Consider the following 26,924-nt stretch of genomic DNA (forward strand, 5'->3'; position numbering starts at 1 on the left):
ATCTGTGCGTGGTCTTCTGAGTTGGGCCTCTGGGAGATTTAATGCTGACAGTAGATTTGCGATGTCTTTGGTGATAACCTAAAAGACTGCATTCCATAGCATGAGCTGGTGTTTGTGTGCCGGGAGGTACCAGGGTGGAGATGGCTCGGGAATGGATAATGATGAGGGGAACCTTGTTTTGGGGGCCAGACCCTGGTTTCCACACAATGAGAAGTCTTTACAGCAGATAATGTCTACTGTGAATTATTAATTTCTTTCATACAAATCCTAACCTTGTGACCCAATCCACACATCTGTTGTTTGTCATGTAGACTAAGGGGGTGTATCTTTGCTATAAAAGATCTTTGTATCCTTTGTGTCGGGGCTCTCAACGAATCATCTAAGGGTGGTTCGTTGACCAGCCATCGTTATTGCAGAGCACTCACATCATCCACTTATGTGTGTGGTGTGACATGCTTTCCTTATTAATAAGTGAATAAAGATATAGTTGAAGTATAACTGTGTGATAAGTTTCTCTCATTTGATAATACAGAAATTAACCACAACAATACATTTTAAAGTGAAAAATGAATCTCAGCATCACCGTGGAATTGCCATGTACCAATTCATTTTACCTTTATTTAACTAGGCAAGTCAGTTAAGAACAAATTCTTATTTACAATGACAGCCTAGGAACAGTGGGTTAACTGCTCTGTTCAGGGGCAGAATGACAGATTTTTACCTTGTCAGCTCGGGGATTCAATCTAGGAACCTTTACGGTTACTGGCCCAACGCTGTAACCACTAGGCTACCTGCCGCCCCACTTGTCTGTTAGCATGGCTCAGTATTGTAATTGCTATTGTAGCTGTCATTTCATGTATTGTAGTATTGTAGCTGTCATTTCATGCCCAACCAACCTCGTGGAGAGCTATCCTATAGGTTTTCACTTCATCCCTTACCTACCTACACTACTTACCTACACTACGCAGTAGCTAGGTTTCCAATCCGATTGGCAACAGATTTTCATGTGAATATTCTAAAATCCGCATGAAGAAAATATGCACATTTTCCCACCAGTGGTGTGTTTCCACCAAACTGACATAGTGCACACAAAATGTACTTCTTCACTTATGTTTTCATGTACTGAGATAAAAATGTAATTTTCAATGTGTTTCCATCGCATTTTCAACTCTACCGATAGTTTTGTCACAAACTGTTTTGTTAAATAGAAATTGTGCCTCCTCCAGCCTTGGCATATGCACACTAGCCAACAGCTCACAGATACAGTGTGGGTAGGTTAGTCTACATCAGTGGTTCCCAAACTTTGTATAGTCCCGTACCCCTTCAAACATTCAACCTCCAGCTGTGTACCCCCTCTAGCACCAGGGTCGCGCACTCTCAAATGTTTTTTTTTTTTTGTTGCCATCATTGTAAGTCTGCCACACACACACTATACGATACATTTATTAAACATAAGAATAAGTGGGAGTTTTTGTCACAACCCGGCTCGTGGGAAGTGACAAAGAGCTCTTATAGCACTTGGGCACGAATAATAATATAATAATAATCAATCATTTTGCTCTTTATTTAACCATCTTACATATAAAACCTTATTTGTTCATCGAAAATTGTGAATAACTCACCACAGGTTAATGAGAAGGGTGTGCTTGAAAGGATGCACATAACTCTGCAATGTTGGGTTGTATTGGAGAGTCTCAGTCTGAAATCATTTTCCACACACAGTCTGTGCCTGTATTTGGTTTTCATGCTAGTGAGGGCCGAAAATCCAATCTCACATAGGTACGTGGTTGCAAAGGGCATCAGTGTCTTAACAGCGCGACCCATATTCTGAGCGCAGCCCAATCCAGATATCTGGCACTGGCTTCTGATGAAATTCAATTTTCACAGAACCGCTTGTTGCAATTTCGATGAGAATCTCTTGTTCAGATATAGGTAAGAGGACTGGAGGCAGGGCATGAAAGGGATAACGAATCCAGTTGTTTGTGTTCACTCCGGGAAAGTATCTGTGTAATTGCCCACCCAACTCACTCAGGTGCTTCGCTATATCACATTTAACATTGTCCGTAAGCTTGCTAGGTTTTTCAATGTTCCATAATCCACAGGGGTTTGGGGGCCAACAGAACCTCTTGCAGCCAGAGTGTTGAAGCCAGATGATGTGGATGTCTCAGGATGTGGATTTCCCATTGACAAAGACGCTGAAGATATTTTGATTGTGAAGGATCTGCTATCTGCATGTTGGATTCAATACCATTTCACCAACATAAATCTGCACTCTGAAGCTAGCTGTCACAAGCTGCCATCTACTACACTTGGCTCTTGGAACTGAAAGTGCTTGATAAACTCACTGGAGTACATGGGCTGCAGCCTGGGAAGCCTTCAAAGGATACGACACCCTACTTATCGGGATGTAATTGTGGTTCATCTCATTTTCATTAGTCAATAAAAGAATGATGTATCAAGAAGCTCTTGTTTGTCTCTTTTTGATACAGCTTTTGCCATACCCTAGTTATGTGATGGGAGGGAAAAGTTACACATAGTGTCGCCAGGAGAGGGGAGGCAGGTAGCAGAGTAAGCAGTGGATAGCAGTAGGTCAGTTAGGACACAATAGCTACAGCAGTCAGGTGTGAGAGTAAAGGTGAAGCAGGACAAGGTGATCATCTCAATAGTACAGTCAGTGAGAGAGAAGTATCCTACGGCTTATGTCAAACTTTTGATTGATGACTCTGCATTTAGTCCCGCCCCCCTGACATATAATGACTAATTTTGACCTCCCCTGTATTTGGTACATCCCACTGTTACATCATTTCATACCCAGAATCCTCCACATTTCCGGATTGAAATGTGTATAAATATGAGTATTAATTGAAGGCATCTGACACTTCTGCTCAGATATCTTCAGACGACGTACCTTGAAACATGTCTCAGGGAAAGCCTTCAACAATCATCCCATGGACTATGAAGCGCAAGAGGATCCAGTGTTTCCTCAGTGGAGTGCAGGGTCTTCAGCTGACATTGCGAGAGGCTTCTCTCCAGGTCAATTGGACGGCAACCATTCATTGGAGAACAGACATCCATTGGACGACAACAGCCATCCATTGGAATGGAAAACGTTCAACCATCATCCCTTGGACTATGAAGCACAAGAGGATCCAATGTTTTTTCAGTGGAGTGCTGCGCCTTCAGTTGAAATTGCAAGTAGCTCCTTACAGGATCAATTGGATGGCAACCATTTATTGGACCACAGCCATCCATTGGAAGACAAACATCTATGTGTTTGCCAGGAGGCGCTAGAGTTTTCACCGGGCTGCAGCCTGGGAAGCCTTCAAGGGACACGACACCCTACTTACCAAGATGTAATTGTTGTTTGTCTAATTTTCATTCATCAATAAAAGAATGATGAATAAAAAAGCTCTTGTTTGTCTCTTTTTCATACAGCTTTTGTCATACCCTAGTTATGTGATGGGAGGTCAAAGTTACACATAGTGTCACCAGGAGAGGGGAGGCAGGTAGCAGTGGATAGCAGTAGGTCAGTTAGGAAACAATAGCTACAGCAGTCAGGAATGAGAGTAAAGGTGAAGCAGGACATGGTGACAATGTCAATAGTGAAGTTGGTGCAGCCATAGCATGAAGTCACTGTCAATTGTATATTTCACTCTACATTGTGATTTTTTTTTTTTTTTTTTTTGTCTCAGGCCCTAACCACACATACACGTGCTGTAATTTAGTCCGTTTTAGTCAATTCATTTATTGATGTATACATTTACCTGGGAAAAACAATGTGCTTCTTTGGGCCTGTCCAAAACTGACTATAAAACTGGCATACTTGAAAGTGTGCACAATCATGTTTTCGTATTTTTTTTTACTTTTTGAAAAATACATTTCCAAGACAAGAAGAAACCTAGATAACTTGTATGATATACATAGATGTGACTTCTCTTCTTCTTGTATTTTGTCAAAAAGTTCATCAATAACAAGCCATCTATATCTGGCTTTCAAAATGTAGGCCTACTCACCACAAGACAAATCATTCTGTCATTCTGCCAAAACTAAAGTCATTCATCCTTTTGTTTTGGCAGAATGACAGAATGACTCATAGTGGGGCGGGACTAATGACAGGGTCATCAATCATACTGAAGTTGACAGAAGCCACAGGATACTTCTCTCTTCTCTCACACTGTCATTTTTATGGTCTTGAGCCCTGTTATGAAATTATATAATAGTGGGACGGAAACCAAAACTAGAACACAATCATACATGTAATGTATTGAGTGCTTTTCCGTGAATAACTCGCCTTGACACTGTTAACCACTTAGATGGAAAACATGTTAAATTAACACTTTTTCATAACATGGACAAATTAGGATTGACCTAATTCCAAATAAATGAGAGAAAATACTGTCCAACATTTCAAATGAGATCCATCGGTTTAAAACTGGATTAATATATGTTTTCTGTTGTGCTTTATTGAATTAAATAATTGTATTGTGAAAATAGCACAACGTCCCTATACACCTGTCACGGTTGTCGTAAGGATTGGACCAAAATGCAGCGGGAATATGTATACTCATCTTCTTTTTATTTGAAGAAGGAGAAACAACTAAATACGTATACAAAAATAACAAAACAAAACAGTCCTGTCAGGTGCAACAAACACTAAACAAGGAACAACTACCCACAAAATCCCATAGAAAAACACCCCTCTTAAATAGGACCTTCAATTAGAAGCAACTAGGAGCAGCTACTTCCAATTGAAGGTCAACCCAACAAACACCACATAGAAATAGACATACTAGAACTAACATTGAAATAGACTAACAAGAACATAACCCAACAAACCCCGAAACACTCTAAACAAACACCCCTCTTAAAACAGAACATAGCCCAACAAACCCCGAAACACTCTTAACAAACACACCCCTGCCATGTCCTGTGTCACGTCCTGACCAATATTTAGGTATTATTTGTATTATATTATGTCAGGACGTGGCAGAGGTATATTTGTTTTGTATTGTGGGGGTTTGTGTGTGGTGTAGTGGGGTGTGTTAGTTTTGGTATAGGTTCTAGGTTTGTTTTTCTATGTGTAGTTTTGGGTGCTGGACTCTCAATTGGAGGCAGGTGTTTCTAGTTGCCTCTGATTGGGAGTCCTATAAGTAGGTGTGTGTTTGTTTGGTAGGTTGTGGGTAGTTGTATTTTGCACTGCGTTTATTCTGCCTGTAAAACTGTCACTAGTCTTTATTTGTTTTCTTGTTTTTTCTCCGTGTTCACATTCATTTAATAATTTAAGATGATGAGCACTAACTCCTCTGCCTATTGGTCCACGTTCTCCGACGATGATTTCGCTATATCGTCTGACGACGAAGATTTCTGTGACAGAACTACCCACCACAACAGGACCAAGCAGTGGAGAAAAGAGCGGGACGAGGAATATAGGGATTATTGTGAAAAGTGGACTTGGGAAGAGATACTGGCCGGAGATGGCCCGTGGAAGAAGGCTGGGGTGGAACAGGAATGCTACGTTGGGACACGTCTGGCTAGTAAGCCGGAGAGGCACCCCCAATAATGTTTTTTTGGGGGGCACACGGGTAGTTTGGCTGGGCGTAGGAAGAGCCATAAACCAGCTACCCGTGAGTGCAGGAAGGGGCGAAGAAGGTGGAGAGCACCGTGTTTCGCCGAGGTGCGCACTATCTCGCTCATACGCACGCACAGCCCAGTCCGCCCTGTACCAGCACCCCACTTGTGCAGGGCTACTAGTTCCATCCAGCCGGGACGGGTTGTGCAGGCAGTGCGATCACGGCCACCTGTGCGCCTCCATGGCCCAGTCTTTCCGGTTCCTGCCTCTCGGAGTATCCCGGAAGTGAGTACTCCCAGTCTAGCACGACCAGTACCAGCAACCCGGACCAAGCTTCCCAACAGTCAGCCTAGTCCTGTTCAGCCTTTTCCCGCTCCCCGCACTAGCCCTAAGGTGCGTGTGCCCAGACTGGCACATCCTGTACCAGCCCCACGCATCAGGCATCTAGTGCGTCAGCCCAGCCTCGCCAGTCTGGGGTCGCCAGAGCCGCCCGCCAGTCAGGAGTCGCCAGAGCCGCCCGCCAGTCAGGAGTCGCCAGAGCCGCCCGCCAGTCAGGAGTCGCCAGAGCCGCCCGCCAGTCAGGAGTCGCCAGAGCCGCCCGCCAGTCAGGAGTCGCCAGAGCCGCCCGCCAGTCAGGAGCTGCCTGAGTGGGCCGTCTGCCCGGAGCAGCCTGAGTGGCCCGTCTGCCCGGAGCTGCCAGAGTGGCCCGTCTGCCCGGAGCTGCCAGAGTGGCCCGTCTGCCCGGAGCTGCCAGAGTGGCCCGTCTGCCCGGAGCTGCCAGAGTGGCCCGTCTGCCCGGCCAGAGTGGCCCGTCTGCCCGGAGCTGCCAGAGTGGCCTGTCTGCCCGGAGCTGCCAGAGTGGCCCGTCTGCCCCGGCCAGAGTGGCCCGTCTGCCCGGAGCTGCCAGAGTGGCCCGTCTGCCCGGAGCTGCCAGAGTGGCCCACCTGTCCGGAGTCTGCCTGTGACCCGGAACCGAAGGGGTCTGTTTGTGATCCAGAACCAAAGGGGTCTGCCTGCGACCCGGAACAGAAGGGGTTTACCTGCGACCCGGAACCAAGGGGGTCGGCCTGCGACCCGGGACTGAGGGAATCTGCCTGTGACCCAGAACCGGGTGAGTCTGGCTACGATTACAAAATAGAATTAATTAACTGTGAATGTAATGAGTCTGCCTACAGCCCGGGACCGAAGGATTCGGCCTACGACCTGGAACCGAAGGAGTCTGCCTACTGTCCAAAGCCAAGCAAGTCTGTCTACGGTCTGGAGGGCAGTAGGCCAGAACCAGAGCCACCTCCAATATAGGTGGGTTGGGGAGGGGGGGTGTAGCACAGTGCCGTCGTTGACGGCAGCCACCCTCCCTTTAGTTTAGGGGGTTTATTTTTGTATTGGGTTTTCTTTATGTTGGTGCATTCGGTGTATGCACCTTTGGGGGGGGGGGGGGGGGGGTAATGTCACGTCCTGACCAATATTTAGGTATTATTTGTATTATATTTGGTCAGGACGTGGCAGAGGTATATTTGTTTTGTATTGTGGGGTTTTGTGTGTGGTGTAGTGGGGTGTGTTAGTTTTGGTATAGGTTCTAGGTTTGTTTTTCTATGTGTAGTTTTGGGTGCTGGACTCTCAATTGGAGGCAGGTGTTTCTAGTTGCCTCTGATTGGGAGTCCTATAAGTAGGTGTGTGTTTGTTTGGTAGGTTGTGGGTAGTTGTATTTTGCACTGCGTTTATTCTGCCTGTAAAACTGTCACTAGTGTTTATTTGTTTTCTTGTTTTTTCTCCGTGTTCACATTCATTTAATAAATTAAGATGATGAGCACTAACTCCTCTGCGTATTGGTCCACGTTCTCCGACGATGATTTCGCTATATCGTCTGGTGACGAAGATTTCTGTGACATCCTGACCAAACTACAATAACAAATAACCCCTATTACTGGTCAGGACGTGACAACACCACTTTTTCTTCATCTGCAAATCAATTAAATTATTCTTTACATATATTTAAATGGGAAATCTTCAGTTCAAACACTAACAAAGCAGTCACCCAATCACAAATTTAGTAAATAGTTGAGGGATGGGGCTGGAGTAATGTAACCACTCTCAAATTCATATACAAAGCTATGGATGCAATGACTGATGATCCATGAGATCAAAATGAGAGTTTCAACCATGTTTTGCCTTCAGAAACTATTCATACCCCTCTGCTTTTTCCACATTTTGTTGTGTTACAGCCTGAGTTTAAAATGGATAAAATTGAATTATTTTCTCACTCCTATACACACACAATACCCTATGTTACGTTCCCCAGTTTCTGTGTTTTGGTTTATGTATTTTCATGTATGTATTTCAGGAAATGGATTCCTGAAATTCTCTACAAGCAGCTGATTGGTCAGCCCCATTGATGATTGGAGAGCTGACCCCGCCCCCTCGTCAGGACGCAGCTGTATCCCATTACCGACTCCCCAAAGCTATATAAGCCAGTGTTCTGTTGCTCAGAAGAAAGATATGATTGCTGAGAGACGAGGCTGATGGCTGAGGGTTAATTCTGTGTTGGTTGTTGCTCAGAGTTTTTTGTTAAGTATTGTGTAGCCGCTGCTTCTGAGGTATGTGTGTGCCAATAGGATGAAGTGGTTTAGATTATTTTAATTGTTTACTTACGTTTGTGTTATTCTGTTTCATTTGTTCCCAGGGGGGAAAGGGGAAGGCACCTAGGGAGTGCTTAGGCAAGAGGCCCGCGGGCATACATAACCCGTAGTAGTTTACTGTCTATGCACACTAGGAAAGACCTGGGCGGACCATCCCCTGTATTTTGGTTAGTGCACCAGGTGGTGCTAGTTAAGTAAGTAGTGGGTAGGCAGGTAAGGTAGGAGAGGGGGCTTTGATATTTGCTTTCTTTGCTTTCCAGACCCTTTTCCCCAAACTTATCATGCGACGGAATAAATTCCCTGTAAACGGTAATTCTCTGCCTTTTGTCATCCTTACTCACACCTACAGTCCCATACCTCTTTCACACCACGGAGAGTTGAGTTGTAGCAGGGTGTTGCGTTCCCTCTTCCGAGAGGCGTACATAACACCCTACAATAACAAGTGAAAACATGTTTTTTGGACATTTTTGTTGATTTATTGAAAATGAAATACTGAAATAATACAATTACATAAATATTCACACCCCTGAGTCAATACATTTTAGAATCACCTTTGGCAGCGATTACAGCTGTCAGACTTTCTGGGTAAGTCTCTAAGAGCTTTGCACACCTGGTTTGTACAATCTTTGCCCATTATTCTTTTAATAATTCTTCAAGATCTGTCAAGTTGGTTGTTGAAAATTACTAGACAGCCATGTTCAAGCTTTTCCATAGATTTAGAAGCTGATTTAAGTTAAAACTTTAACTAGGCCACACAGGAACATTCAATGTCTTATTAAGCACCTCCAGTGTATATTTGGCCTATTGTTTTAATTTATTTTTCTGCTGAAAGTTGAATTTGTCTTCCAGTGTGTGTGTTGTAAAGCAGACTGAACCAGGTTTTCCTCAAGGATTTTGCCTGTGCTTAGCTCCTTTTAGTTTATTTTTTATGCTGAAAAGCTCCCCAGTCGTTAGCGATTACAAGCATTCCCATAACATGAATCAGCCACCACTATGCTTGAAAATATTGAGAAGGGTACTCAGTAATATGTTGCATTGGATTTCCCCAAACATAACACTTTGTATTCAGGACAAATAGTTGCAGTAGTACTTCATAGCAGGATACACATTTTTGGAATATTATCTAAGCTTGCCATAAAAAAAGGGATGAATACTTATTGACTGAAGGCAATTCAGCTTCATTTTTAATTTGTTTGTAAAAAATTCTAAAAAGATAATTTATAGGGTTTTCTGTGTAGGCCAGTGACACAACATCTCTATTTAATCTATTTTAAATTCAGGCTGTAACACAACACAATGTGAACAAAGTCAAGGGGTGTGAATACTTTCTGAAGGCGCTGTACATTATTTGTTAACAATTACTTTGTTTACAAACATTGGAGTAAAACAAGGTTATAGTGGGTTCTGATGGGGTACGGCAGTTGAACTAAGCTCATGAGGCATTTATTAGTTATGTAATGGGTCTATGGAATTTGTTATAAGCTATATAAATAAAGAGAGTCGCACACTATATAAACTCCCAGTTATTTATTGGGTAAATTGGAATTTATTATGCCATAATAACATGTGAAATAGCTTCCACTCTAAAATGTATTTAATTACTTTTGCACTTATTTGCAGATTTTAAATAAGTAAAAATAATGTGACAATTCAAAAATGTGATAGTACAATATTGAAAATATATATACACACACAGTATAAATATGGCCTGAAAAGTTAAACAAAAATAATTGTGTTTGTAAAAAATAAATCACATATCGTATAAAAATACAAAAAGAAAATAAGTCAGATACAACAACTACAGATAATGTTCAATATAATATGGAATATGGTAAATTTACATATAACCTCTATATACTTTACCACAAGCTATGAGATAAGGATAGCATAAACAAATACAATGTTCTGTACTTTTGCCCAGAAATCATAATCGAGGGTCTTGACAATCCCAGCAGTGCTATCATAATTACAAAAATATTCATATACATATACAGGCATTCTTCACAGAATAGTGATTTTCTTCCATTAGATTGATTAAATACACTTTTCAAGAATGGCATAGTACAGACAGAGAACCTAGTACCCATAGGGCAGTGTACTGTAGTCTGGGAAAAGCCTCCGCTTGTTATACACTATTCTAAATCGTTTTGGGGCAGAGCGGTTTTTTAAAGTGAATCTCCTCTTGTCCCTGACAATCTGGGTACTCTGTGTCGATATCTCTTCTGAATTGTCCCTATCTCTAAGAAAGTCATTGACCAATCCTATGAGAGACTCCAGATGTACTAAAGTTGCATTGGAATGATGTAACGTGATCCCCTTAACTTTCATGCATTTCGTTCCATTGTGTGTTTTGTATCCATATGTCTTTGGTCCACCCGATACAAACTCCACAATGTGATCACCTGGATCTAACTCACTCGTCAGGCCCCCCAAGAACTCATTTAGCTCTGGCATCCAATCTCCAGGCCTACTCACAAATATGACACTGTCTGTGTCATGGTACAGTGTTCGTTTCTGCAGTTTTTCCATGAGGTCGTAGAGCTCCAGTCTAGCATAGGCAGTTGTGAAAGCGGCAATGAAAACATTAACAGGACCAGGAGAACTGTGGCGCTTCTCAATGTACTTCCAATTCACCATGACAACATCATCATTCAAGAAAGAGATATTAGAAACATCTTTCTCAGGAGAGAACACACAGTTCAGAAGTTCTTGCAAATCTTTAATCAAAGTTGTGTTCATTTGATTTGCTCTTTGGCCAAACTTTCCCCAAAGACTGTTCAGAAAAAGCTTAGCAATTTTTCTCATGGCCTTGTTGACAACTATTTTTTCACGGTTCAGCTTAATACCTTCCGTTTCCTCATATCTCTGAAGGTACGCTTCTTTGCTAACTTCATCAGCTGCACTATGAGGCCACCCACTGGCCTCTTGTTTGTCTTTTAGAAAGGTCTTGACATACTCAGTGAAGAGAGATTCAGACTTTTTGGGGAAATGCCACACTTCAATCAGTTTGGCAACTTTGTACCCCTTCTCAATGGCTTTAGCCATTTCAACAGTACACCATACTCCAGTTAGAGCCCTTTCCTCATCTGAATGAGTACACTCAGTCTCTTGATTCTCTGACTCAGAGCAGATTCTGCAGAGTGGAAACATAAGCTTGCCAGCAGCACGATACGGTAGCACAGGGAGATACAGACCCTTTGGGGGATATACTTTGGCTTTGACGAAACCAAAGTATTTGTCTAGTGGCTCAAATTCACGTGCAATTATGTTAGGGTGTCCGATGGGGTAAGCCTTTGCCTTATTTACAAAGGGATAAAGTGACGTGAAATCATAGTATTGGATTGTCTCCCCTGGTTGCACTTTGTAATGCAGGTGGAGTGCGTTCGTCCTACCCCCAAAAAAGGCATCTCTGGGTTCCATGGGCTCAGGCATTTCAAAGGTTTTCAAGAACGTCTGGACCTCTGGATCTGTCTTTTTGAGATCATTCCAATCATGATCCCACATTACCTTCACATTCAAATTGTGGTCCTTTTGCAACGAGCTGATTTTGTCCTGGAAACGCTGATGCATGACACCAAAGGTCATTTTGGTCTGCTTACAAAGAGCATTATAGTCATAACAGTCCGGGCAACCATGAAAATAGCAGCCAGCATACTCGTAGGCTGTGGTGCCATCATCATCCTCTGAGAAACCATCCAACGAGTACTTGCCCACCCGTTTTTCTCCATCGTTCAGAGCATGCTTTATGGATCGTTTTTCCTTGTGAGACAAATATTCCAACCATTGAATAGATGGAGTAGAAAAAGTCTTCTGACTTTGGATGTAATTGTCTAATGGGGGAATGGCAATGGTATCTTCGGGTAAGAATCTTGTGCGGTAGATTTTCATGCACAGGGATGCAAGAGTCACACATTGCAGTGGGTCAACCTTTGTAGTGCTAAGGACCTCGTCCCTAAACCGTAAGCATGCTTTCCGTAGAATGATCACATCATTCTTACAATATTCTGCCATCTCTTTCTTGAAGTCAAACTCAGATTTTGATTCAGATTTTGATTTGTGCCACTGCAGAAAGGTCTCCCTCTCTTTCTTCATCATGGTTCTGTCACCATATTCTTCAGGGGAGGGGTACTTGCCAATGTAATTCTGGTTTTGCTGTGTGTTAAACCAATGTGGAAAATATCCCTTCTTGTCATTTTCAAAGCCCATTGCCTCTGGCATGTCACTCAGCTTCATTGATAAAAAACTGAGACTATCAATGTATCTTTGTTTAAAGTCTTTGTCAATAATGCATATAAGCTTGCTGCCTTGTGCTGTGATTTTTGGTGTAATCATGTTCTCTACTAGATATTTCATCAAAAAATACCCATCATATCCCTTTGAGTTGTGGGCTATGAATGTATAGCCGTTGTACTTGTTTGTTCTGTATTTTTTATAAAAGGCTTTAACACAGTCCTCTCCCTCTGCAGTCCAGGTTTCCCCATGGAAATCCATACAGCACACAAAGTTGGGAACGTGCTCATCTGTGTCTTGTCTTGTCTCAAAGTCATAGAAGATGTACTTCTCACTAGGCTCCTCGGGTTCAAGTTTTTGAATGAAACACTGATGGCCTTCTGCTTCCATTGTAACAGCTTTACAGCAGAGGCATCGATTAGCTCCACATTTGTGCTCCTTCGGATTTGCCATATTAATATTGTAACGTCTGTTACACTGGGAACAGTATTTGGTTAGATCACACCTGGAAAACATTTTACCAGAGGCTTTATTCAAATTACGAACTTTGTGCTGTGTATGGCAGAATTTAGATTGGCAGAAACGCAAACATTCTGTACACTGGATGGTCTTCTTTGGCTGATCTGGGCACTTAGCATGATGACAGACATTGCAGCAATTCTCACACTTGTGGTCATTCTTTTTGCTATAGCCAGAATAGCAAAAGTTGCAAAAATAGCTAACTCCCAGAAACCCCTTTGGGTTTGTGATACCATAGTAATGGTCATCATGCAGGTAAAGAAACACTGTTTTGGCATGAGTTTTTTTAAAAGGTGTTTTAAAGTGTTTTATATCTGACCCTTCACGGTAAAATACCACTATTTTAACACCCAGATCCTTCTCAAATTTGTTAATGTCTGATAAAGAAACCTTAGTGAGCTCAGATAACCCAACTGAAGTCTGCAGATCTCTGCCTTTCTGCTCAGCGTCACTCGTAGTCAATCCTGGATCTAAAAGCATAACTACACAAGTGGCGAAGCAAAGGTTGTTGTCTTTGTTAGTGAGTACAATGAGGTGCATACGCTTTTTCTTAATTAGCTCACTATCGAAGATATCTGTCACCTTTCTACGTGGACCAACACCACCCTCGAGATTGTGCACGATTTGTACAACAAGCTCTAGGGTGTCATCAGTCAATATTTCTTGGTTACTCTGGACCACCTGCTCGATTAACGAAAGAAATGTGTTAGGTTCCACTTCTCCATTTGGCAAACGGGCTGAGACTGGGAACACAAAGTCACCCTCCAACTGTAACAGTCTTACATCATTAGCACCGGCCAGTTCTGTAATTTTCTTTGAAAGTCCATCTATTGCCTCTAAAATCATAACATAGAAGACGGCATAGTCGTTCACATCATCCCGACTCATGTCCAGCCGCTGTCTAATTTCCGTTGTATTGAACTTTGCTCGATTAATCACTCTTATGGATCTGTCTATGCCATCATCACCTTGCTGAAGTCTCACTAAGTACGCATTCAAAGCACCAAGAGGATCCATTTGCTGAGCATCATTAGTGGATGAATGGGCATCATTTTCACCTGCTGTAAAAGGCAGTGAAGGCAGGTTCTGAGACTGCCCATTATCTGTGTTGTCAATTTGGGGGAGGTGTGGGGGAACAAAACCAGGGGATCTGGCATTCAGTTCATGAGCTATATTGGTAGGGGTTGAGTTCATTGAATCAGAAACTGGGGACCTTTTGGGGGCTCTGTCCAATGGCTCATCACTCTGTCTTTTCTGAGCCATTTCAGTTTAAGATAAATGTAACTAATGTCTGTGAGATGTAACGAACAACCAGGGGTAATTGTTCCGGTGTGTTGGTTTCGTGTCGCTAGTTTTTTGGCTGAATTACACTTTCACAGGGGTGCACCTGGCATCTTTCAAATTACGGAAGGGGATGAGACATTTGGCCAATAGACTTGGCCGAGACTTGCGGAGAGAAGGGGGTGGAGCTAGCAAAGAGACTCCACCCTGGTTCCGCCACTAGCTTTAGTATCAAATCTCATACCTCTAACTCCAGAACCTAATCGAGAAGGGATTTTGTTTCTGTGTTGCCGAGAATATATAAATTAAACAATCAGTTCACAACTTTGTAAATTAAATGATGCATGTTTAACATACTAATTAGTCCAATGGATAATTTGTCTTTTCATACAGGTGATATTAGAAACTGCTCAAGGCTCTTGTATTATTGTCTTAGCCAATTTAAAAAATGTATAGAGTACATATCCACAATGAATTTGAGCCAGCTTCTGCAGTGCAGCACATCTTCTGGCTTCTTGTAGGTTCTCCCTCTTGATGTTTCTTCTTATAAGGATCTGCTCTCAGCTATGATACCTAGAATATAAAATTCAAACTTGTGATGAGTTTTATTAAGCAATTAGATTTTAGAACATAAAATTGTCATTTTAGTACAGTAATCTTGCAAGGAAAAGTTTTATGAAAGGACAAGCTCTTCTAATTCTTCCGTAGTGATGGGAATCCTACAATTCCTATGACAGGGTAAGAGATTATTATATTATTTAGAACAAGACATCTAAAACAGAAGTTACCCAACAACATTCAAAATCTAATTTTACACCTGGAATTTGTGAAAACACCTACAGTAGTATGCCATTCATTTCTAATCTACAATTCCATCCAGGGCACCAAAGGGGGATTCCTGACCCAGGTTAAGCGCACGTAAATGGAAAGGAATTCCCTTTTTATGTGCAGTTCAATCTACGTGTATTCTGACCTTGAACTTAAGAATGAGAATAGCATGCTATTCAACTGCTATTCGTTTGGGGTGAAGAGCATAGAAATGAAGGTGTGGCGGAGATGTGTCTACAGATACGTCATATTCTGACCTTGACTTAATTCCCTCATAATTCCACCACCTTTGTGTGCAATGAAACGATGAATAAGGTTGAGCAACCTGTTAGTTCCAAGTGGAACGACATCTACATACCGAGTTGATTTATGATTCCTAGAATGTTTTAGTTGTTATACCCAGACTTTTCACTGTATTTTTTTACAATTTGTATGGTGTTAAATATTAGCCAGTAACGGTAGCCACCGTCAGTTTTACCCACATACATTTATAACTTTCGCTTTACTGTTAGTTTTCTTACATTTTGCATCATTCCATTACATTGTTAGTTTACCTTTATTTCCTCTATCCGGTTCATGTGGTTGTTCCTCAGGATCGCTAGCAATAGTGGATCATATCAGGCTAACGTATTACAAGTTAGTCTATTTGAATCATTATGGAATGCAGACCATACACAGTATCTTAAACCTGAAGCCTGGTGCACGGTTCACAACGACTGCACTGTTGTTACCACAGTTCTACGATTAGTGAGGATTGTTCTGGTAGATTTGTAGGACTACTGTTCATCCCCTATTGTATACTTTTCTCACCTTCCAATTGTTTATGGATTGAACAATTGATTAATCAGACCACTGGATTTTTGGTTCACCAATATATTTTGTTTGTAAAACCTCTCCAAACCTGTTTTGTTTTTATTATTCATAAATACTTTCCTAACCCTAAATAATATACAAGATCAGAGTATTTTTAAATCTACCAATTGGTGCTGAAAATGAGACTAATGTACGTATTTACATGGCTTTCTTTCAATGATCCCTAATATTCTGAACCGGTCTCTCCATATATTCAAATGAGTCTGTCGAGATAATTTAAGTTAAAAAGGTACACCAAATTTAAGTGAATGGCTTTAAATAAATGTACTGAAAAAGTTCAATGAAAGGCGTACAAGTCTGAATCGGGCTAAAATTTAAATTTATTATATTATAAAAAACAAATGAAAATTATATTATTTCAAATGCTTAGAGAAAGAGATTTTGTTCAACAAGTAATACTTTTTTTCTCAAAATGATAAGGGTAAAAATGATTGACACCTCTAAAGATTCTTGTAAATAAAGTAGTCAAAAGTTTAATATTTGGTCCTATATTCCTAGCACGCAATGACTACATCAAGCTGGTGACTAATGTAACTTATTGGATGCATTTGCAGTTTGTTTTGGTTTTGTTTCTGATTATTTTGTGCCCAATAGAAATTAATGGTAAATAATGTACTGTGTAATTTTGTAGTCACTTTTATTGTAAATAATAATAGAATACAATACCAGTCAAAAGTTTGGACACACCTAGTCATTCCAGGATTTAAATTTTTTTTTTTTTTACTATTTTCTACATTGTAAAATAATAGTGAAGACATCAAAACTATGAATTAACACATATGGAATCATGAAGTAAAAAAAAAAAAAAAAAAAAAAAAAAGTGTTCAACAAATGAAAATATATTTTATATTTGAGATTCTTTAAGGTAGCCCCTGTTTGCCTTGATGGCAGCTTTGTACACTCTTGGCATTCTCTCAACCAGCTTCATGGGGTAGTCACCTGGAATGCATTTCAATTAACAGGTGTGCCTTGTTAAAAGTTATTTGGTGGAATTTCTTTCCTTCTTAATGCGTTTGAGCCAATCAGTTGTGTTGTGACAAGGTACGGGTGGTATACATAAGATAGGGCTATTTGGTAAAAGACCAAGTCCATATTACGGCAAGAACAGCTCAAATAAGCAAAGAGAAACGACAGTCCATCAATACTTTAAGACATGAAGTTTGACCCTCTAACTTTCTCACTCATCATTATTCGCAATTCATTCAGCATTATCCTTAATCATTTACAATAATAGTGACTCCAAAATAACACAATACATTATTCACCATTCATTTCAATTGGGCACAAAATAATCTGAAAAACAACAAAATCTTTTTCTCTGAGCAATTGTATTAGGATAAAATAATATATTTTCCTTTTTTTTTAGCATAGAATATAGCTTAGTATTTGATTTAAAAAAAAATCTTTATCAAGGGTGTCAATAATTTTGGATGCTGCCATTTTTAGTAATAATCCTACATTAATCGTGAATAATCATGGGTGTGAAAGTTACAGTCACAAAGACCATGCCTCTGGCAAAATTCTAACCTCTCCTGTTTTTGGTAATGGGACGAGGTTCACAGTGGAAAGGAAGCTAGGAAAGAAGCAAAGCAAAGGGAGCTAGGAAAGGAGGACAGACAAGGAGTTTGGAAAGGAGGAGGGGGAACAGGATTTAGGATTATGCGAAGGCAGTTGACATTTGAAGAATCACCATGGCCAGTAGATGGTGATAGTATTGGTTTCAGTGAGGGTCTGCAGATGGCTGCGTCTAAAAGAAAATCATACAAGACACTATCATGCCACCAGCTGTTCTCTTGTGGATGAACTCCGTCTCTTGTGGACGAACTCCTACCTTACACAAACATATAGAAACGACACCAAAAACTGTTTTGGCCATGCAAATCTTTCGCCCGGAGATGTTCTGAATGCTGGCCAAACATACAGATGATTGAAATGACTCTTGATATTACACACAGACCACCAGAACAATTGTGAGCATCCAGAGAACTGCATTTCTGTTTAATAGTAAAAGTAAACATTGACACATTGCAATGAAATGCACATCCACACTCCACTTGTTTTCTCATAGCAGAGTGCCATACGGGTCGTTCTTGAATTGTGGTAGCATTTGCGTCCCTTGCCTTTGCAACCATGAAAAACAGTTTAAAATGGTAAATAGTTACCCGGCTGTTTTTGTTTACATTGAACTGTTTATCAAAACATAAAGCAAGTCACTTACAATGCACAACTTTATGTTTAAAGTACTTAGGGAAAGAAGTGGCCCAGTGGAGTTGTACTGACATGTTTTGGGGATTTAGGATTATATATGATTTTGAATGCTAGAAAAAACCCAAAAGTATTTAATATATTCTATAGATCAATAAAAACAAAGGCTATTAAAATGTACATGCAGTGCCTTCGGAAAGTATTCAGACCCCTTCTTTTTCCATATTTTGTTATGTTCCTGCCTTATTCTAAAATGTCTTAAATATATTTTTTCCTCATCAAGCTACACAAAATACCCCATAATGGTTTTTAGAAATTGTTGCAAATGTATTAAAAATAAAAAACAGAAATTTCACATTTAGATAAGTATTCAGACCATTTACTCAGTACTTTGTTGAAGCACCTTTGGCAGTGATTACAGCATTGATTCTTCTTGGGTATGATGCTATGGGTATGATGCTATGGGTATGATGCTATGATGCTCACCTGTATTTGGGGAGTTTCTCCCATTCTTCTCTGCAGATCCTCAAGCTCAGGTTGGATGGGGAGCATTGCTGCACAGCTATTTTGAGGTCTCACTAGAGATGTTACAGTAGATCGGGTTCAAGTCTAGGCTCTGGCTGGGCCACTCAAGCACATTCAGAGACTTGTCCCGAAGCCACTCCTGCATTGTCTTGGCTGTGTGCTTAGTGTCATTGTCCTGATGGAAGGTGAACCTTCGGCCTAGTCTGAGGTCGTGAGCGCTCTGGAGCAGGTTTTCATCAAGGAGAGTACTTTGTTCTGTTCATCTTTGCCTCAATCCTGACTAGTCTCCCAGTCACTGCTGCTGAAAAACACTCCCACAGCATGATGCTGCCACCACCATGCTTCACCGTATGGATGGTGCCAGGTTTCCCAGACGTGACGCTTGGCATTCAGGCCAAAGAGTTCAATCTTGGTTTCATCAGACCAGAATCTTGTTTCTCATAGTCTGAGAGTCCTTTACGTGCCTTTTGGTAAACTCCAAGTGGGCTGTCATGTGCCTTTTACTGAAGAGTGGCTTCCGTCTGGCCACTCAACCATAAAGGCCTTATTGGTGGAGTGTTGCAGAGAGTGTTGTCCTTCTGGAATTTTCTCCCATCTCCACAGAGGAATTCTAGAGCTCGGTTAGAGTAACCATCAGGTTCTTGATTACCTCCCTGACCAAGGATCTTCTCCCCCAATTGCTCAGTTTGGCTGGGTGGCCAGCTCAAGGAAGATTCTTGGTGGTTCCAAACTTCTTTCATTTAAGAATGATGGAGGCCCCGGGTTTCTTGGGGACCTTCAATGCTGCAGACATTTTTTGTAACCTTCCAGGTCCGTATCCTCGACTCAACCTTGTTTCGGAGCTCTATGGACAATTCCTTCGACCTCATGGCTTGGTCTTTGCTCTGACATGCACTGTCAACTGTGGGACCTTATATAGACAAGTGTGTGCCTTGCCAAATCGTGTCCAATCAATTGAATTTAACACAGGTGGACTTCAATCAAGGATGATCAATGGAAACAGGATGCATCTGAGCTCAATTTCGAGTCTCATAGCAAAGGGTCTGAATACTTATGTAAATAAGGTATTTCTGTTTTTTTTGCTTTGTCATTATGGGGTATTGTGTGTAGATTGCTGAGAATTGTTATTTATTTAATACATTTTATAATAAGGCTGTAACGTAACAAATGTGAAAAAAGTCAAGGGATCTGAATACTTTCTGAAGACACTGCGGCATTGTGTTGTGTGACAAAACTGCACATTTTAGAGTGGCCTTTTATTGTCCTCAGCACACCTTTCAGGTGGATTGATGATCTTGGCAAAGGAGAAATGCTCACTAAGAAGGATGTAAACAAATCTGTGCACAAAATTTGAGAACGCTTGGATTGCGTCCTACCTGACAGGTCGCTCCTACCAGGTGGCGTGGCGAGAATCTGTCTCCGCACCACGTGCTCTCACCACTGGTGTCCCCCAGGGCTCTGTTCTTGGCCCACTCCTATTCTCGCTATACACCAAGTCACTTGGCTCTGTCATATCCTCACATGGTCTCTCATATCATTGCTATGCAGACGACACACAATTAATCTTCTCCTTTCCCCCTTCTGACAACCAGGTGGCGAATCGCATCTCTGCATGTCTGGCAGACATATCAGTGTGGATGACGGATCACCACCTCAAGCTGAACCTCGGCAAGACGGAGCTGCTCTTCCTCCCGGGGAAGGACTGCCCGTTCCATGATCTCGCCATCACGGTTGACAACTCCCTTGTGTCCTCCTCCCAGAGTGCTAAGAGCCTTGGCGTGACCCTGGACAACACCCTGTCGTTCTCCACCAACATCAAGGCGGTGACCCGATCCTGTAGGTTCATGCTCTACAACATTCGCAGAGTACGACCCTGCCTCACACAGGAAGCGGCGCAGGTCCTAATCCAGGCACTTGTCATCTCCCGTCTGGATTACTGCAACTCGCTGTTGGCTGGGCTCCCTGCCTGTGCCATTAAACCCCTACAACTCATCCAGAACGCCGCAGCCCGTCTGGTGTTCAACCTTCCCAAGTTCTCTCACGTCACCCCGCTCCTCCGCTCTCTCCACTGGCTTCCAGTCGAAGCTCGCATCCGCTACAAGACCATGGTGCTTGCCTACGGAGCTGTGAGGGGAACGGCACCTCCGTACCTTCAGGCTCTGATCAGGCCCTACACCCAAACAAGGGCACTCCGTTCATCCACCTCTGGCCTGCTCGCCTCCCTACCTCTGAGGAAGCCCAGTTCCCGCTCAGCCCAGTCAAAACTGTTCGCTGCTCTGGCACCCCAATGGTGGAACAAGCTCCCTCACGACGCCAGGACAGCGGAGTCAATCACCACCTTCCGGAGACACCTGAAACCCCACCTCTTCAAGGAATACCTGGGATAGGATAAAGTAATCCTTCTAACCCCCCCCTTAAAAGATTTAGATGCACTATTGTAAAGTGGTTGTTCCACTGGATATTATAGGTGAATGCACCAATTTGTAAGTCGCTCTGGATAAGAGCGTCTGCTAAATGACTAAAATGTAAATGTAAATGTAAATACATTTCCATACACAAAACTCTTTCTGGGGTCTGTTATTTCAGCTCATGAAACAAACACTTAACATATTGTGTTTATATTTTTTGTTCAGTGTAAACGTGGTAGCACCAAGTTACACTGAATTTAGACATCAAATTATTAACGGAATCCTCAAATGTATGACATACTGGAAGGGTGTGATGAGCACCAAAACAAAGTGTACATAGACCCCTCCCCCGATAACAGCTGGCCACTAGATGGAATGTCAAGGTCGTTGTATATCTTTGTAATGAGTGATTTTCAAGGCGGTAACACCGACATAAAACTGAGGGACACATTATTAAAAACATACAGATGTCTCAAGTTTTGAAGGAGCGTGCAATTGGCATGCTGACTGCTACAATGTCCACCATAGCTGTTGCCAGAGATTTAAATGTTCATTTCCCACCCATAGTTGCACCCCAGCCCAGTCATGTGAAATACATAGATTAGGGCCTAATGAATGTATTTATATTGACTGATTTCCATAACTGTAACACAGTAAAATCTTAGAAATTGTTGCATGTTGCATTTATATTTTTGTTCAGTGTAAATGAAGGGAAAGTACATTGTGAGCAAAATGATTAATCATATCACTTTAGTTAATGATCTGAGAATCTGTGGCCTATATACATTTTTTAAATCTTAATTGACCTAAAATTCAGGGGTTATCGTCATTGGCGTTACTACTCCTACTGGTGCCACAATGTTACCATAATGCCAGCCCAACAACCCCTGGTGGGCTATCTGGCCTTACTAGGCCGGCATTGGTGGGCTAGCTTAAATTGCATTTCCACTGCCTCCAGAATTTAGAAATTATGCTAGTCATGTTGCTAGCTTGCCAATGTGACTGTGCAGCTAGCTTCACTAATGTAGGCTGGCTAGCTAGCTAAAATTTGTAGAAAGTCATGTCTACAACTAGCTAGATACCTAGCTAGCACCCTTATCACACTTTAACTAATGTTACCCTATACTGCTGCCAGTGCCAGCTAGACACATTTTTTGCTTGCTAGCTAGCTAGTTAAAAGGTTAGCGTTGTTCCTACCATGTTTGCCAGGGCATTGGCTACTAGCTAGCTTGCAAATAGACCCAGACGACAGGTTTGATAGATGTATCTAGCTAGCTTTCAAGAAAACCTAGCTATCTTAAATCCCTGCTAACTCACATGTGCTAGCTAGCTAACTAACTCATTTCAACTTTGATTTGAAAGCTAATGTTAGCTGGCTAGCATCCGAGGGCTGACTGTTCCTAAAAATGGATCCAGCTATGGTTGTAATTCGTGTCATGTCTGACTACTGCTTGTCCATGTGCTAGCTAACAGCAACAAACCCAGACAAACTAAACATATCAGCATCCAGCAGTGATCAGCTGGTGGTTGCATAGTAACAGCATCACCTGCATGAATTCTAATCGGGCTAGCACCAGATTTCCCCTGACCTAGCTTGAATTTGAGTTTTCCATTCGAGCCAGATCGAGTTTGGCCCTAATGCAATGGAAACAGGGCTTAAGATGGCATATTAGTTGATTTAGAAGATGTACCCAAATATTTTTAAAGAAATCTAGAAAAATGTAGGTTTTTTTTCTCCAAAATGCCAAACCGAAATGGTAAAGATGCATAAAGATGTAGGAATCCACATATGACGTCATTGTTTTACCACTATCCACTGAATTTTTTAACTACAGTACGTACACGACATGGTTCAATGTGCCAACAAATCAGCACAACCTCCCTTTTCAGATTGCTAGTGTCTTGGAGCTAAAATTGGGATCATGTATACTGTGCTAATGACGATCCAAAATTGAGTAATGGAGAGCAATATTCAGTGCTGCAAACAAGTGGGCAGAGCTGGGAGGATCGTCAGCTGATGTAGCGTACCTGGGTAGGCTTGGCCTGCAGGCTATAAGGCTTCCCTGACTGGCAGGCTGGCTTCCAACACCTTACGGTTTTTTGGTCTGTTTCACCAGACAACACCCTCTCCACACACTGCATACGCTACTGATCCTACAGATTTCCACAGCTTGTGACATTTTGTATTTTTAATATTTAGTTTAATAAATGAAGAAGAAAAAATCAGAGGGGGTGCGAGTAAAAATTTTGAATATTTAAAGCCTTATTTAGATATTTGTCTGCTTATAATTCAGAATATTTGTCTGGCTATTTGTCAATCACAACTAGAAGACTATAAAGCACTACTCACAAGAATACATGGTATTAATCGATAGAATGAAGGCATAAATAATGTAGTTGGCATCTGTTATGATTTTACTGTCAATTCTGCTCTCCTCGTGGAGCGAGCTTTATAGCCTTCCCGGCATTTTTCTAATTACATCAGTTTAACTGTTTTTAAGGAAATTAAAGGCAATAGTGTCAATTGCTAAAAAATATTGGACGTTAGCCCGCGGTCAGTACCCGCCCGTTTGTAAATGCGCTAGAGAGATGCTGAAAAATTATATTTTTCCACTCCTATTTCTTTGGCAAAATGTACATTTGGTGTTTAATTTTATGCAATAAATACTTAATCATTCACAAATTAATGTTATATTAGGCTACATGTTATAGTCCGACCGACCATCAGTGTCAAGACTTCAATAAGCTATACTATTCCAGATCTAAAGTTCAAACCAGGGGTAGAACAGGGGGTGCTGCTGTCGCTGGTGACATCAGGAAATTACCTGCAGATATAGATCCATTTTCCCTTCGAATTTGACAGCAAATATTTTGAAGATCTATTTAACGCTCATAACATTTGTGTACATCTGAATAATACATTTGGATCCAACCCTAAACCTTACTACATACCTTAAACACGGTCTCTTCTGTGTATAAATGATCTTGTAGGTCCCAGTCGGCTTGGTCAGTGTAAGCCACTTCTAGATTGCCCCATGTTCTCAGATGCTGAACTGTTTAGCTGGTAGGTCTGTATAATGTGATGAAAATAAGAAACATTACATGATTTATGGCATTCACATACGGTAAACTGCAGTAGATATTACAGACATTACATAACTTAACACTACAGTCAACAGTGCCTTTTGGTAGTGAAGCAGCTAACCCACAAACAGATCTCTTACAAGTATTTCAATGATTATCAATGCAAACAATGTTACAAAAAGCTCTTGAAACAAACAGAACATAAAAGTAAAAATGCACTTACAGAGGGATTTACACACACATGAAGGGAGAGGAGAGGCATAAGCAGCTTCACTGAAGATAGTCTGCTGAAAAAGTATATGTGACAAAGGAAATGGATAGTCCAATCACAGGCTTACACGATAGTATGATGTAGCCATACTTAGGCTGTGCCAAATACCGTGGGTGTGACACATCTATTAGAAAGCACTGCCTCCTAGTTACAGTAAATAACAAGCTCTCTCTCTCTCTCTCTCTCTCTCTCTCTCTCTCTCTCTCGCTCTCTCTCTCTCTCCAATTATTGTCATGGGAAACATATATTTACATTGCCAAAGCAAGAAAAATAGATAATAAACAAAAGTGAAATGAACAATAAAAAAGTTCCAAAAGTATAAAGACATTTCAAATGTCATATTATGTATATATACAGTGTTATAATGATGTGCAAATAGTTAAAGTGGGCGGCAGTTACCCTAGTGGTTAGAGTGTTAGCCTAGTGGTTAGTGTTGGACTAGTAACCGAAAGGTTGCAAGATTGAATCCCCGAGCTGACAAGGTAAAAATGTGTTGTTCTGCCCCTGAACAAGGCAGTTAACCCACTGTTCTTAGGTCATCATTGAAAATAAGAATTTGTTCTTAGTAGTGAAGCAGCTATCCCACAAACAGATATAGATCAATTTACTGGCAGATATAGATCCATTATCCCTTTCGAATTTGACAGCAAATATTTTGAAGATCTATTTAACTCTCATAACATTTGTGTACATCTGAATAATACATTTGGATCAAACCCTAAACCTTACTACATACCTTAAACACGGTCTCTTCTGTGTATAAATTATCTTGTAGGTCCCAGTCGGCTTGGTCAGTGTAAGCCACTTCTAGATTGCCCCATGTTCTCAGATGCTGAACTGTTTAGCTGGTAGGTCTGTATAATGTGATGAAAATAAGAAACATTACATGATTTATGGCATTCACATACGGTAAACTGCAGTAGATATTACAGACATGACATAACTTAACACTACAGTCAACAGTGCCTTTTGGTAGTGAAGCAGCTAACCCACAAACAGATCTCTTACAAGTATTTCAATGATTATCAATGTAAACAATGTTACAAAAAGCTCTCTCTCTCTCTCTCTCTCTCTCTCTCTCTCTCTCTCTCTCTCTCTCTCTCTCTCTCTCTCTCTCTCTCTCTCTCTCTCAATTCAAGAGCATTATTGGCATGTGAAACAAATATTTACATTGCCAAAGCAAGAAAAATAGATAATAAACAAAAGTATAAAGACATTTCAAATGTCATATTATGTATATATACAGTGTTGTAATGATGTGCAAATAGTTAAAGTGGGCGGCAGTACAAAAAGTACAAAATGGGAAATAAATATAGGTTGTATTTACAATGGTGTTTGTTCTTCACTGGTTGCCCTTTTCTTGTGGCAAAAAGTCACAAATCTTGCTGCTGTGATTGCACACTGTGGTATTTCACCCAATAGATATTGGAGGTTATCAAAATTGGATTTGTTTTCAAATTCTTTGTGGGTCTGTGTAATCTGGGGGAAATATGGAATAACCTTAATTTCTCAGAAAATGGTCTTTGTTTCTGGCCATTATGAGCCTGTAATCGAACCCACAAATGCTGATGCTCCAGATACTCAACCTGTCTAAAGAAGGACAGTTGTATTGCTTCTTTAATCAGAACAACAGTTTTAAGCAGTGCTAACATTATTGCAAAAGGGTTTTCTAATGATCAATTATCCTTTTAAAATGATAAACTTGGATTAGCTAACACAACGTGCCATTGGAACACAGGAGTGATGGTAAATGATAATGGGCCTATATACGCCTATGTAGATATTCCATTAAAAAACAGGTGTTTCCAGCCTTAATAGTCATTTACAACATTAAATATGTCTACTATGTATTTCTGATCATTTTGATGTTATTTTAATGGACAAAATATTTGCTTTTCTTTCAAAAACAAGGACATTTCTAAGTGACCCCAAACTTTTGAATGGTAGTGCATATATTCAACCACAAGGGTATACTAATGAGCTACGCTAGATAATTAAAAAAAAATCATAATAGAGTGCTTGTAGATTGTAGATAAGGGAAGAGCAGGTTAAAATAAAAACATGACAGCCAGACAAGCCAGTGTATGAATCAAACGGATTTGCATAGGAATGGAGTGGAAATTAGCTGTCTTCATCATCTGTAAAGTAGGTAACTTCAATGTGTCAAGCAGATTACGCAATTTTCTTTGCCATTTCCGAAACGTAGCAATGTTTAAGACATGGATTTCCTATTGTAATGTTAACAAAGTACCCAAAAGTATTTCAAATTAACGCGGAAGTCAGTATTTCAAAATGTTGCGGAAGTCAGCCTTGTTTGCATAGCGATGATGAAAAGAACGTAATTTAAGCTATAATGTCATCACAGCGTTGATATAGCAACGGACGCTAATAGTTTATCGAATCTCATTGTGACGTAGAGGGGGACACTATTTGGCCGGGGGACATTATTTGGCATGACAGGCCCTCTGGATGTCAGGGCACCTGGGTATGTATCC

The 26,924-nt window shown here is 41.0% G+C and overlaps 1 long non-coding RNA gene across 1 annotated transcript; it reads right to left on the minus strand.

Moving 5' to 3' along the window:
* Positions 1 to 9,717: 9,717 nt before the first annotated feature.
* LOC106563771 (uncharacterized) lies at positions 9,718 to 24,494 on the minus strand. The gene is made up of 3 exons (XR_014379481.1): positions 24,382 to 24,494; positions 24,027 to 24,144; positions 9,718 to 14,808 (listed from the first exon to the last, which is right to left on the minus strand). It is a non-coding gene; the product is annotated as an uncharacterized LOC106563771 (long non-coding RNA).
* Between the last annotated feature and the right edge of the window lie 2,430 nt (positions 24,495 to 26,924).

The sequence above is a fragment of the Salmo salar genome, chromosome 11 (genome assembly GCF_965601325.2).
Source record: "Salmo salar chromosome 11, fSalSal1, whole genome shotgun sequence".
In the NCBI taxonomy this organism is placed as follows: domain Eukaryota; kingdom Metazoa; phylum Chordata; class Actinopteri; order Salmoniformes; family Salmonidae; genus Salmo; species Salmo salar.